The sequence below is a fragment of the Rhinatrema bivittatum genome, chromosome 3 (genome assembly GCF_901001135.1).
Source record: "Rhinatrema bivittatum chromosome 3, aRhiBiv1.1, whole genome shotgun sequence".
Lineage (NCBI taxonomy): Eukaryota > Metazoa > Chordata > Amphibia > Gymnophiona > Rhinatrematidae > Rhinatrema > Rhinatrema bivittatum.
Genome location: NC_042617.1, coordinates 390,887,037 through 390,901,371, shown reverse-complemented (window position 1 = coordinate 390,901,371; position 14,335 = coordinate 390,887,037). Strand labels below are relative to the sequence as shown.

At 45.6% G+C, this 14,335-nt stretch overlaps 1 long non-coding RNA gene across 3 annotated transcripts in view; it reads right to left on the bottom strand.

Moving 5' to 3' along the window:
• Nucleotides 1–10,470, bottom strand: part of LOC115087911 — a 113,669-nt gene extending 103,199 nt beyond the window's left edge. The window contains exons 1-2 of one of the 3 annotated variants that reach the window (XR_003855659.1): nucleotides 10,017–10,470; nucleotides 9,182–9,214 (exon numbers count right to left, since the gene is read on the bottom strand). This is a non-coding gene — a long non-coding RNA (uncharacterized LOC115087911). The remainder of the gene's footprint in view (nucleotides 1–9,181; nucleotides 9,215–10,016) is intronic. The other 2 variants (XR_003855658.1, XR_003855660.1) reach the window with 2 other exon arrangements.
• Nucleotides 10,471–14,335: the final 3,865 nt, after the last annotated feature.

The following is a 14,335-nucleotide window of genomic DNA, read 5'->3' as shown; positions in this document are numbered from 1 at the left end:
AAAATAATTTACTCCCCTATTCTTTTTCCATCCACCAGGGTCCTTCCCTTGCTTCCAAATACTCTCCACCGCACCGTGGCCCCCACCCCAGTATTTTCTACTTCCCTTTTCCACTCTTTCAAGCACTCCCTCCCCCTTAACTTTTCGGCCAGCAATAGAGTCCTACCAGCAGCTCACACTTCTGAGGCTCTCCATAGCCTGAATTTTGCATTGCTGAAAATCCAACTAGATATGCTTGGGGTGAGGAAAAAAAATAAATAAATACTGTATGCCACCTAAACTTGGTCTGCAAGAAAACAAAGCAGAAGGCAATACATTTGCAATACAAAAAGCAGCAGCATTAAGTAACAGAGCCCCAGGTCTTGCTGTCTAACACAGGGTGGTGCACACAGCAGAGCGCGAAGCACTGGTGCAAGTTTGCAATAAAGTGACTTGACGCCACCCTGGGATATTTTGCATCTAGTGCCTACTGCCTAACCCAGGCCGAGCACATCGCCAATGTTTACCATCTTATCGCTCTTGGCCTCCTTTTGGTCAAAATCCAAGCGCATGCTCTATGCTATGAACCGAGGACAATCCATTTTTGGCCAAGATTCACACTCTGTACAATAGAGGGAGGAGGGGGGTTTGATAGCCCGCCACCCAAACCCCCTCACTGGGGAAGTGATAATATAAGATCACGCTTCACCCTACAAAAGGAAAAAAAAAAAAAACCAACAAACTGTCAAGCCCTACATTTCCACAAGACACCTCTCCATACCAAAATAGTACCCTGAAGAATTACAGCACCAAGTCTGCTATCGGGTTATTTCAATATCCCATAAATATATCAAACTGAAGGAAAATGTTAATCTCAAAAGCTCAGTGGCCTGATGGAGCTGGCAAGCCAACATTAAATCTGGACTTCACTGCATTTCACTGCTAACTACCTGTATTGACAACTCTTTAGATTTAAGACTCGGCAGGATTGATAAAACCTAGCAAAGGCACTCCAACAAGTCACATAATTTAAATAAACTAAACTATATTACCTGCATAGTAAAGCTACAGAAAACATGGTGAAGTGATAGCAATTTAAAACACACAATTGCTTCTGTACTGTGGTCAGTAACCAGTACGCACAACCCCCCCCACTAATGAATTTTATTAGCAAACATTAGGTGCTTTTTTTTTTTCCTAGCTAAGTTTAGTGAAATTAATCTTCCAAGCAGCAGGTGAAAGAAAGGGAAAAAAAAAAATCAATTGTGTTGGAGTCACTCTTTAATGACTACTGACTTTGAGGTATTAAAACTTCCTAGGAAACCACATATTCTGAATGGGTCAAGTCACTAGGGAGAACAAAGCAAACTTTTATCAGGAACAGTGCAATTCCACATTCCAGGAATTCTTAGCACTTGGCATCTGTGTACCACTCCTAACAAGAGGGGGAGCGTTGGTCTACTTAGCAAAAAAGTACCGCCACAAAATCTTTCTGAAAGTTGTGCAGAAAACGCCCACTCTAGCTGTTTAACTATAAAACTACCTGCTGGCCACAAATGGAGTCATTCTTTGTGCAAAATGGTATACTTGCATTATTGGAGATGTGAAAACCAAACATTACAAGCACAAGTAATCATTTCTCTAGACAAAGTAATGTCTCTATTGTACACACTGTGAAGTTACCAATACTCCCATCCGCTGTCCAGATGTATGCATCGTTGAACACTTATGTATACATAACCCAAACAAAGCTTGCTATAAGCATGCCCTCTCCTTACCTCCCGCCACTCCCCAGAAAAGGAAAAAAAAAAACAACCCACAGTCCTATGCAAAACAAAAAAAGTTAACAACCAATCCTAGAGGCCAATATAATAAACTGCACATTAAAATTAAGCGCAGTTTAATGCATTTAAAAAAAAAAAAAATAGCTTCCAATGCAGTCAGCTTATGAAACAATTAAAAAAAAAAACAACCCACAAACCTGAAAGTGTGTATAAAAAAATGATTAGGGGCGGATTTTAAAAGGCGCGCGAATAGCCTACTTTTGTTTGCGCTCCAGGCGCAAACAAAAGTAGGCTGGATTTTAGTAGATACGCGCGAAGCCGCGCGTATCCACTAAAATCCTGGATCGGCGCGCGCAAGGCTATCGATTTCGTATAGCCTGCGCGCGCCGAGCCGCGCAGCCTACCCACGTTCCCTCCTAGGCCGCTCCGAAATCGGAGCGGCCTAGAAGGGAACTTTCCTTTGCCCTCCCCTCACCTTCCCCGCCCGGCCCTGTCTAAACCCCCATCCTACCTTTGTCGGGGGGAGGCGTAAATCCCCGCGCGCCAGCGGGCCTCCTGCGCGCCGGGCCGCGACCTGGGGGCGGGTACGGAGGGCGCGGTCACGCCCCCGGGCCGTAGCCACGCCCCCCGTACCCGCCCCCAAAACGCTGCCGACACGCCCCCGCAACGCCGCGCGCTCCGGCCCCGCCCCCCCGACACGCCCACTCCGAAACCCCCGGGACTTACGCGAGTCCCGGGGTTCTGCGCGCGCCGGTGAGCCTATGTAAAATAGGCTCACCGGCGCGCAGGGCCCTGCTCGCGTAAATCCGCCCGGTTTTGGGCGGATTTACGCGAGCAGGGCTCTGAAAATCCGCCCCTTAGGGGTAGATTTTAAAAGAAGCGCGATCAGCCTACTTTTGCTTGCGCATCAGACTCAAGCAAAAGTACGCTGGATTTTAGTAGATACGCGCGGAGCCGCGCGTATCCACTAAAATCCTGGATCGGCGCGCGCAAGGCTATCGATTTTGTATAGCCTGCGCGCGCCGAGCCGCGCTGCCTCCCCCCGTTCCCTCCAAGGCCGCTCCGAAATCGGAGCGGCCTCGGAGGGAACTTTCCTTTGCCCTCCCCTCACCTACCCTCCCTTCCCCTACCTAACCCACCCACCCGGCCCTGTCTACACCCCCCCTTACCGTTGTCGGGGGATTTACACCTCCCGGAGGGAGACGTAAATCCCCGCGCGCCAGCGGGCCTGCTGCGCGCTGGGCCGCGACCTGGGGGCGGGTACGGAGGGCGCGGCCACGCCCCCGGGCCATAGCCACGCCCCGTACCCGCCCCCAAAACGCGGCCGACACGCCCCCGAAACGCCGCGTCGACCGGGCCCGCTCCCCGACACGCCCCCGACACGCCCCCCTCCGAAAACCCCGGGACGTACGCGAGTCCCGGGGTCTGCGCGCGCCGGTAGGCCTATGTAAAATAGGCTTACCGGCGCGCAGGGCCCTGCTCGCCTAAATCCGCCCGGTTTTGGGCGGATTTAGGCGAGCAGGGCGCTGAAAATCCGCCCCTTAGTGCGCATAAAAATGGATTAGAAATCCAGAGTAACTTGAGTTAGGTGCACAGCTTGTGTGCACACAAATCATGTTCTACAGCACACAATAATGTGCAGAAACCCTATTTCATGAGCAGAACACAATATTTGTGCACAAGCCATGTTTTCTGGGTGTAAATCCCTAGGCTAGGACCCCCACATCACCAACTCCAGGTGCGGCCCCACAGACTAAACACTGGCTTCATAAAATTTACTCCACCTCTAAACAAGAGATACATTTTGGGCATTAACAAGACATAGGTTAAGCTTACACACCTCACACTATGGGGCCGATGCAATGAAATTTGCGGAAAATGGGCGCTGACTTTTCAGCGCCTGCTTTCTTAGCGCACGCATGGCACCCGCAAGGGGGGGAGCCATGCAATAAACAAATTAGGGGCTCGCGCTAGCAAGGAGGCGCTAGGGTCGCTATCGTGACCTTAGCACCTCCTTGCTTACGCGACCCCGTGGTTACTGGTGGTCTTCCGGTTATGAACACCGGTGCCGATTTTCATTACAGCAGCCGGCCGGTTATGAAAACAGATGCCGAGCATATTGGCAGTCTTTTTCTTTAACTTAAAAAAAAAAAGTTCAGAAAAGCAGTTTTTTCTGCACTTTTCCCCCAGTGCGCTCAGCTATTAACGCCTGCCTGGAGCAGGCGTTAATATCTGAGCAATAAATAAGCGTCTGAGACGCACATTTATTTTTTTGCATTTGGAGTGAATAAGTAATAGCCTCATTCACATGCATTTGCATGTGATGAGCGCCAACTCATTCACTCCGCAGATGCGTGTTAAATAGGCGCTAATCCCCCTATTGCATTAGGGGGTGGATTAGAACCTATTTAACCCACGTCCAACAGCGGGTTAAAGAGTGCGCTTGGCTGAGCGCACTGTATTGCATGGGCCCCTGAATTGGCAGGAAGAGGGGTAATAACTAATGCCTTCATTAGTATCAGATCTCCATGCAAGTGAACTAACCAGTATATGCAGTTTTATGTACACATTGTGTGTGTGCACAAAACTGTTTACTGCACCAAAAGTAAGGGTTGTTCAGAAAAAAAAAAAAAGTGTGCCAACATCCACTGGTAAGACTGTGCACTCTGCTGGGAGCACCTTACTTACAATCAGGGTCTTGGTGACAAACACAGCAGCGGGGGGGGGGGGGGAATTGTTACACCTTGACACACTTTTACTTTGTCTACAATTATACTCCAACATGTACAGTTTCTAAAGGGAAACAGAGGACCTAATTAATTCAAGAGAGATCACGCAAAGGACACTGCATCAGCAACAATATAGTGCTTCACTCTTTCAGCTACAGCAAGGGAGGAGATCAAATCTGTATGAAAGTCAAAGCAAGGTCAGCCTGGAAAACAGTGGAAGAATTTTCCAAAGTACATTTGAACTTCTCAAGTAGATTACTGCTACTGATTTTTTTCTCTCTCCCCGGATACGATGTCTAATACTTTTCAAGTAGGAGCTTAAAAGTCATGATTGCCTGCAGTACAGAACGAAGAACTTGTGTTTCTTTACAAGCAACGATAAGACAGCATTACAAATATGAAGACCGTGGATATAGACTCTAAATCTCTGCATTCTGTGCAAGTGGGAGGAAGAGCAGACATTCAGCTTAAACTGAAAGCACTTGTGGCTTCCCTAATAAATCTGAATACTCATGTACGATTACAAATGACATTTAAAAGTGGAATTCAACAAGCAGCATGTGAATGACATCACGGTTGGGAATTAGCAGGGATGCGAACATATCCCACAACAGGAGGCAAAATAATCAAACGAGCAACCATATGCACACTCTGTACTGATTCAACATCATAGATCTTACCGCATCTCTAAACATCCTTTCTGCTCCGAAAATAAAATTTAAAAAAAAAAAAAAAAAAAAAAAAAAAAAAAAGGAGTTTGGCACCTGTAAGATGAAGTTTTAAAAAAAAGTTATATGCCTTTCCAAATCCACGCTCAAGGCAAGTTACAATTCAAGTGAATTGGTAGGTCCCGCCCCAGAGGGCTCTACCAGCTAAGCTGGTCCCAGAGGATTAAATGACTTGCCCTAAATCACAAGAGGATATGTGAGAATTGACGCCTGGCTCCCAGCCTGCTGTCCTAACTAGGCCGCTCCTCCACTTACTCAAGTTAGGAAAAACCTCAAGACTTTGCTCTTTATTTCTGCTTTTTACACTCCATGCTCATCATGGTAAACTGGAAAATGCTCCATCGACTGAAATGAAAGACATATAAATCGCATTTCATGCAATGCTAATGTCTTGCAATCATACTTCAAAAATGATTCATCTCTATCTGCACGGCAGTCTGACTAACGCAACCAATGCTACCTGAACACCTCCACAGACACGAGGGCTATTATACCCTTTGCAAATTTTTAGGGACACTATGGATAAAAACGTGTCATTGTATCCAAAGATTACAGCCTGATGAATGTACTGTGCCTGTACTTTTACATGCACTTAAACAGATCAACAAAGAAAAGCTGAAGCCAGCCCTCCTGCTTACACAGGAATAACTGGGAAGGAGGCAGATGTACAATATTTAATTATTTTTCTGTTGCTAGGAGCATAGGGACCATAAAGAAAATGTCAAAGTTGCAGATTTAAACCCCCCCCCCCCCATCCAGAGTGCCTGAGGGTCAGGAAAAAGCCAAAAGCAAGGACAAAATTGGGAAAAAAAAACAGCCAGCAAAAGTTGTAAATCGTAGACAACCTTAATTTAGTAACAATTCTAAAACTGAAGGAATTTACACACCTAGCAAGACACCTTTAGGAATTATTCATGCAACTTTTTTTTTTTTTTTTATTAGCCTGGAAAAAAGTCACAGCAGAAGAGAATGTGGATTATTCTCCTGGTCCCAGAGAAGCAACTTTTGAAGTGACCGGGAGTGGAGGTGGCTCCAGTCTCACTTGCTTGTAATTAACACCAATATCAAGTAACTACTTGACAGGTGCTCTGTTGATTTGTGTTTTGAAAGTTATAAAATCCTATCTATCCCATTTGGGGAAAAAAAGACCCCTAAAATGGCACCTTGAAAAGAAAAACTCTCTCGACCTCTAATTTGTAGCTTCAGGATTTTTGTAAACTAAGGCAAACTGAAGCTCTGACCACTGTACTAAATTAAATGACCCCCAATTCCTGTCACAACATTCAGAATCCTGCCTTGAGTGATATATGCTTAAGTAATGTTACTATCCAGAATTGACTTCCCAGGGAGTTAGGGACCACTGAAGAGTGGAGAGAGGTCAAGAGGCCAGAGATGAAGCAGAACAGCTTTAAAAAAAAAAAAAAAATCAGTTAGATTTGTAGGTTTAGATCATCATCTCTGGAATCTGCTATGCAATAAATGAAGTGAGCTTAAAAAGCACAGACTACCTTGCACGTCTCAGGTATGAAAAGTTTAACATTTTAATACAAAGGCAGTTTGAATACAAGAGGTCCTATATACTCAGCCAGAGTGTTTGCAGAACACAGCATGAAAGAACAAGCAGCTGTGCCACCCATGATAAAAAAAACACCTCCTTGGTTATGTGCTGGGATTGACACCTGCGACAGCTGTCAAATACTGGATTCTTCAGAGACCAGTCAAGACCACCATGTGAAAAATTAGGTAAGTCACCCTAGAACTACAAAATGAAAATCACATTTTCTGGCTGTGCCCCCGTTCTCTACCACTATATCCTAGTTTAAAAAAAATGTACTGTTTTTACTTTATACAAGTTTCAAAATTGCTGCCTCCTTGCACTTCCAGCTGAACAGAAAAAAAAGTCTATCAACAGCCAGCTAACAGCAACAGTGAGCAAAGTTTAGAGATCTCTTACAAGATATAAAACTTTTTGAATGCAAAAAAATGGTTTTATGTGCAACACTGAATTGAAAATAAAAAAGCTAGTAATTGTAGAAAATATTTCATTTATAGCCATGATTTGGATAACAGATATGTAACAATGATTTAAAAAAAAAATTTTTTGAGTTGACTTTTTTTTTTTTTTTTTTTTTTTAAATTGTGTGACTCTACAGTTCACTCACTACTAATGTTCTTAAACCTCAGCCAAGTTGCCGAGACTAAGAATAACAGTTAATTTAGACTTTCATAACCACTCTTCTACTGGCCACCAAATAACCTTCAAAAAAAAAAAAAAAACCAACCCTCAAGGTTGTTCTCCATTTCCAACTGCATTTTTGTCCTTCCCAAAGTAGTTCAAGTGTATGCAAGAAATTTCCATTACTTCTCCTTTTAGCCACACCCAGCACAAACTAATGACAGGAAAACATTTCAATTAAAAATAAATAAATAAAACAAACTACAAGGATTCAGCCCCCAGGGGGAACGTAAAAACTCTTTTCTTCTCTGAAAATAGGAACTTAAAAGTAGCAATTATGCTGTAGAATTTATATGCTGAGCACGACTGAATCTAAAAACACCAGCCCAGTCAACCATAGCTTTACTGCTTGGAGTATGATTAACAGAATGAACTTCCAAAGGTCAATTAAATGTCACATTGTAAAGAGTTAGTCTTAAGTTAAGAAAATGTAATAGCAGCCTATGCGACTCAGATGCCTTTACCAGCTTCAAAAACTATCCAGTGCAACAAAAATATGGGGCAGCTTATAGTCTGGGTGAAATGCCAATCAAAGATTTTAATAGTACTATCTTAAAAATTAATTATAATAGGGATATGGCACACAGGACAAACTTCTGACACTGTACTTGCATTTAAATAGATCTTCTTGCACAATAAGATAAGCATAATTTTGTATCTTCTTAAACAGCAAATGTAAAAAACACCAATTATGTTAAACTCTCAGTAAGTATAATTCGACAGATGTCAAACATACTAACTTGGAAATCATGAATGCAAAGCTACAGTTTTCAATCATGCTACATTAAATTTCATGTTTAAAGATAATTTAATAACTGCTAGGTTACAGAATTGCACCTTCAGACACTTTTACCCTAGATTTCCAGCAACTTTACAAAAGTAATTTTTCTCATGACAAACAGGTGAGTTCTTCTGGTAGAAGCAAATGGTACACAGAAGTATTTAAGAACATCTTGCCCCCACACTTACATCTCAGAGACATACTGCAGGCTTTCTTTCTAAAACTAAAATAGACATTTGATCATCCAGATATGCAGCTTTACCTCCAGAAAAAAAAAAAAAAAAAAAAAGCACGATTCCTACACTCACTGTGGAAGCTTGAGATCTAGCAGCAAGAACAGGGAAATAGGCGTTGGGACTAGAAAATGTAAAAAGCCAGATCTCCCATTGACCCTTACCCTTTCAGAAAGAACTTACCATCCTCTACCTCAGTTCACTCAACTTCACTGGATAAATCCATCCAGTAGTGTTTCTCCTCTTTCTCCTTCTGAGGTGAAACACAGATCGGTCACCAGAATCTATAACCAGATATTCCACCTCAGAGATGGCTGCATGTAGATTTCCAAAGCATTCATTTGTGGAGTGCACTGGCACATTATATGATTTCCTATTGTTGCAGGCTTAAGTATTGTGTTCAGAACAATATTTGTATAAATCATGGAGCAGTAACTAAACGAATTTAACACAACTTGGGAAAACCCCAATCTGTGACTGAGTGAATGTCAAAAGAGAACACCAACATCCCCCCCCCCCCCCCCCACCCACTTTAACCTTACTATTCCAACATCTGTTCACATATATTTCCGGCCTTCTTTAAACTTGCACCAGGCAGGTAGAAAGAGACGTTTTACGCATAACCTGGTGCTAACTACTAAGTAGATAGGCCAACAACAAAAATCACGGGAAACGGGCTTTAGTTTTCACATCTACAGCTACCGGACCTACCGTCAATGCACCTGCAGGCTCTTTTCCGCAGCCCTTCAGAGATAAAAAGAGAAAGTCAATATTTCACAGGTGTTCTCGCATCTAAACAGGCCTCGAAACAAGCGAAATATTAAAAGCTCCTCCTTTCCGCTCCCGATCGGAGAGCGACCCGTGCAAAGCCTCTGAAGTGGCCCTGTGTGCCTGTGTTTTCGCCCTTCCCCGGCCTCGGCTGTGTTGGAAGTTGCTACGGACTCGCCAGATGCAGGGAAACGAAGTCACCAGGTAGCTGGGATCTGCTACCTGGTGACTTCGGGAGCGACACCCACCCCCCTCTCCCCGCCGCCCCCGAAACAACTCCGGAGGGTGGAAGGGGCGACGAGTGGGTCTCGCTCTGCCGCTGCAAGGAGGAAAGGAGCAGGATTCTCGCTCCACGCTTCCTTCCACTTCACTGCAGGCGAAGCCAGGAAAACCTAAGCAAATGGAGCGATTGCCACAGAAAATAAACGCTTAGATCTACAACCCTCAGATCATAACGTGTGCAGCGAGAAAACAAAATGTTCATACTTCGTAGATTTTAGTTCTGCATGGACCGTTTTACCAGTAAGTAGGGATGTGGTACACAGGACAAACATGCATAAAAACTTTTGACATTTTACTGGTGTTCAAACAGATCTCCTTTCACCATATTCTTTAGGATCTAGAGGTAAACATAAGTAACAGCCCATATAAATGTTTTGCCTAAAAACTGCACGAGAGTACAAGCTCAAAACAGAAAAGTATTGGTGAAGAGTCGTTTTTGGAGAGGTTTCAACTCGCTAAAGTTAATTAAAAATAAACAAGTCTCAGGGGCACTTACCGGAAAGACAAGTGAAGGACAACAGGAATGAATACATTTGGGACTGCAATTATTTCTGTCCGGGGGAGGGGGCAAGGGGGGGGGGGAAGCGGCACAGATTGCATTTCTCTTTAGTTGGTGAGGGAACACAAAAGCTTCCTTTCACAAAATGCTCTCTGCCAGCACTGGGGTAAAAGGCAGCTGCAGTCGTCCTCACTCGCCATGTTCTTTTTGTGTGTGTGTGTGTGTTTGTCTCTCCTCCTCCTCCTCCTCCTCCTCCTTTGCCCAGTTTGGCGTGCAGCTCTCTGTGCCTCGCTCCCTTGCACGGAGTCACCCAGCCCCTCTGCACAGATCTCCAACACCCTCCTCCTCCCCCCCCCTTCCCTCAAAACAAAAAAAAAAGGGGGGGGGGTCAGCTCATCTCCACCAGTGGGGAAACTGCCTGAGTTCAAACCCCCACCCCGCCTCGCACAATCCTGACGATTTGTTACTACCCTCCCCGCTCTCTGCCTTCAATGAAGCACGAGCTCCTTAGCCCTTTCATCCCGGAGAAAAGTCATTTCTCCCGACCAATCAGAAATCAGGAAACTCTTCCCGGCTCCAGGGAGCTCGGCCAATCATAGCGTTCAGGGTCAGATTTCCCGGGCCCGCCCCGTTCCTTGCCCAATGCAGTCGACGGGCCGAGGGCAGAGGCAGGGCTGTCCGCTAACGAGCAGCGTCGGTGTGGGGCCCGGCATGTTTTGGGGGAAGTTTCCTAGCAGCCCGCTAAACAGATTGATCTAGGTAGGCTGAAGTTTTGCTTGCTGTCGGAGAAGGTTATTATACCTTTTCGCAGAAGTAATAGGAATTCGCCAACTCCAGGCTGCTTTCGAGGCCGATGAGCATCCATTCTACTGGATGAAAGCGATGAGGGTAAAACTGCCTTGAAGTGAACTCACTTTCAAACGTCTGGGATCTGCTCTGAAAGATATTTTGAGACATAACAGGTGTTATAGTGGAAGTTTATTTTTCATGGGGGATTTCTTTCTGAAGGATATTTGGTATTAACAGAAACAAAGATGTCTTATATCAGTGAAAAGTGATTACTCCCAATGTCAATACATGTAAACGTGGAAGTCAGAGAACTCAGTTATAAATTTAGAATTAAAGGTCAGAACTTCTTGCTTAAATAAGCCCTTGTTTATATTATTTATTTTTTAAATGCTTAATATTTTTATTTAACACATCTGTATACTCTTCAGAGGGTGGTAGTGTAGTAAAAATGACAGGAGTTGAGTGGCAGCTGCCATGGGTGCCTGATTACTGGCAGCCCCCAGCCTCAAACAGATACTCACCAGCAACCACAAATTATACGACGACACCAACTCAGGAACCAGACCCTGCCAGAAACCCAGATGCCAAGTCTGTCCACATATTGACTCAGTGCCATCAAAGAAACCAACAACATCAACTACAACATCCGGGGCTCATTCACCTGCTCTTTTTCTAATGTTATATATGTTATCACCTGCCAGTAATGTCTACAAACAGGTCAACCCCTGAGGAAAAGAATAAATGGACATAATTCTAACATTAGAAATGGCAATATTCAGAAACTAGTAGGAGAACATTTCAACTTTCCAGGCCATTCTCTATCTGACCTTAAGGTTGCCATACTCCTATAGAGAAACTTCAAAGGAGCACTCCAGCATGAAACTGTTAGGGGTTAGTGGTGTGTGGGCCCTGGGCAGAAGTGAGAGATGGTACCGCCCACAGGGAGGAGCCCCATGAGCCTCACAGTCAGGAGGCGAGGTTTCAGCTGACGTCAGACACAGTATCAGTCTAGAGTCTTTATTAAAGAAATAGAGTGGCACCCCCGTGGAGCGGGGGGTGCCAGAGAGGAGGTCTCACAGACACAGAGACACAGGGTCGGAGGAATGGGGGATACCCAGAGAGGATACCTCCGGAGAGTTGGTAATGGTTCGCAAAGCGGGATACACCAATGAGGTCTTCAGTAGAGATGGTAGTGGCCCACGGAGCGGGGTACACCGGTAATGTCCTTAGTAGAGATGGTAGTGGTCCGCGGAGCGGGGCACACTGGTGAGGGTCCTCAGTAGGGATGAAAACCCGAGGAGGTCCTCCGTAGAGATGGTAATGGTCCGCGAAGCTGGGTACACCAGAGAGGTCCTTGGTAGAGCAGGAAGTAGTCCGCGGAGCGGGTTACTCACGAAGAGAGTAGCGATGGTTCCAGGGAAGCCCCGGGGAACAGGGCAGGTAGAAGTCCCAAGCGATAGGCCCTCCGAGGAGCGGAAAGCCAAGACGTGGAGAGAGCCCCCGAGGAGCGGGTACCCGAAACATCTTGCGTTAGAAAGCAGGAACTGGAATGCAGGGTCCTCTGAGAGCGAGGCGGATTTAGCAAGGAGGGATCTCTTTGCCAAGTCGTCGGTAGGCAGGGCCAGCTGGTTTAAATGTCCTGGAGGGATGACGTCATCTGGAGGGATGACGTCATCTGGAGGGGACGCCTCCAATGTTCCCGCCATGATGTGCTTAAAACTGGCCCATGCGCACGCGTGCCTAAGGGGTACCGACGGCAAGATGGCGGTTGGCGGTGGCCATGCTGCCTCGGTAGGCCTGGGAGCGATAGGCAGGCTGGCAGAGGCTGCCAGTCTACCCCACTGGCAGGTCTATCCTGTAAAGTGCGGCCGCGTTTACCCTGCTCCTAAGTCGCTTTTTACTCCGTTTCCGGCCGCGTTAGCCCTTCCTGCGATCCCGAATCCCCTTTAACCTACTCCTACCGCGTCCTAAATTCCCCGGGCAACCCCTTCCGCCCGCGGCATGTATATTGCATGCAAACGAGCGAATTAGCTCGATATTGCATGCAAACGAGCGAATTAGCTATTCCCTAGCATCCGGACTGGGGCTGCCACGGAGACTGCAACGGCAAAGCAAAAAAAAAACAAAAGCAATTTTGGGTTTTTTTTTGCTTCGCCGCTGTGTCCCCCCTCCTCTCGGAGCAGGGCGCGAAAAGCAGCCTTGCTCCGGGAGAAGGAGGGACACAGCGGCGAAGCAAAAAAAAAACCAAAAGCAATTTTGGGTTTTTTTTTTCAAAAGCGACAATTTTGGTTTTTTTTCCAAAAGCGACTTACTTTTGGGATCTGTCAAGATCCCAAAAGTAAGTCGCTTTTGGACGCCTGCAAAACTTACTATTCTGAAGCCATCAGCAGGAAGACATTGCGATCGTAGCTCCTCCCGACGAAGATGGCCGCCTGCACGGGGAAAGCGTGCAATTGGCCGCTGAAGACGTGACGTCACGACGTTTGGCGTCACGGGATGTGACGCCACGTCTTGAGCGGCCAATTGTAGCTTCCCCCCGTGCAGGCGGCCATCTTTGTCTTCCTCGGGAGGAGCTACGATCGCAATGTCTTCCTGCTGATGGCTTCAGAATAGTAAGATTTGCAGGCGTCTTACTTTTGGGATCTTGACAGATCCCAAAAGTAAGTCGCTTTTGGAAAAAAAACAAAATTGTCGCTTTTGAAAAAAAAAAACCAAAATTACTTTTGGTTTTTTTTTTTCTTCGCCGTTGCAGTCTCCGTGGCAGCCCCAGTCCGGACATCGGAGGGGGGCTGCAACGTTTTTTTCGCTTTTTTTTTTTTGGCTTTGGGAGCAGGGGAGAGGACTGGGGCTGCCACGGAGACCGGCACCCATGATCGCGGCCGGGGCTTTTTTTGTTTTATCTTTTTTTGCTTCGCTGATGTCAGTGTCTATTCTACCCTCCCGGAGCAAGGCTGCTTTTCGCGCCCTGCTCCGGGAGGAGGGGAGAACAGACACTGACAGCGGCGAAGCAACTTCCTGGTATCTGTCATATATATATATATATATATATATATATATCTGAGCTAATACTATTTCAGTTTAGCCTTTGACCAGACTCACTTGTTGCCCATAGTCCTTGAAGAGCATCATTGAATCTTAATCAACCCCGATGGTTTACTGTAACCTCTCCTCTAATCTTTATGTTATCTGTTAAAAATGTTAAATGTATTTATAATGTTATTTATAATGTTATTTAAATGTTAATTGTTATTTGTTATAATGTAAGCCGCCCACGTGGCGACAGTTTTTTACTTCACTGTACACCGGTGTGATATGTATTTTATACAGGAACGTCGGTTTATAAAAACTAAAAATAAATAAATAAATAAATAAATTTCAAATGACATTTGAAATGACAGATACCAGCGTGGCGTGAAGCCTTAGGCCCGCGCACCCAGGATACTGTATAGGCGCTCTATCCAGTAAAATGGGTTGCGCGGGCCTAACGCTTCACGGGCACTTCTTAGCCGCGGTTTACATTTGCATGA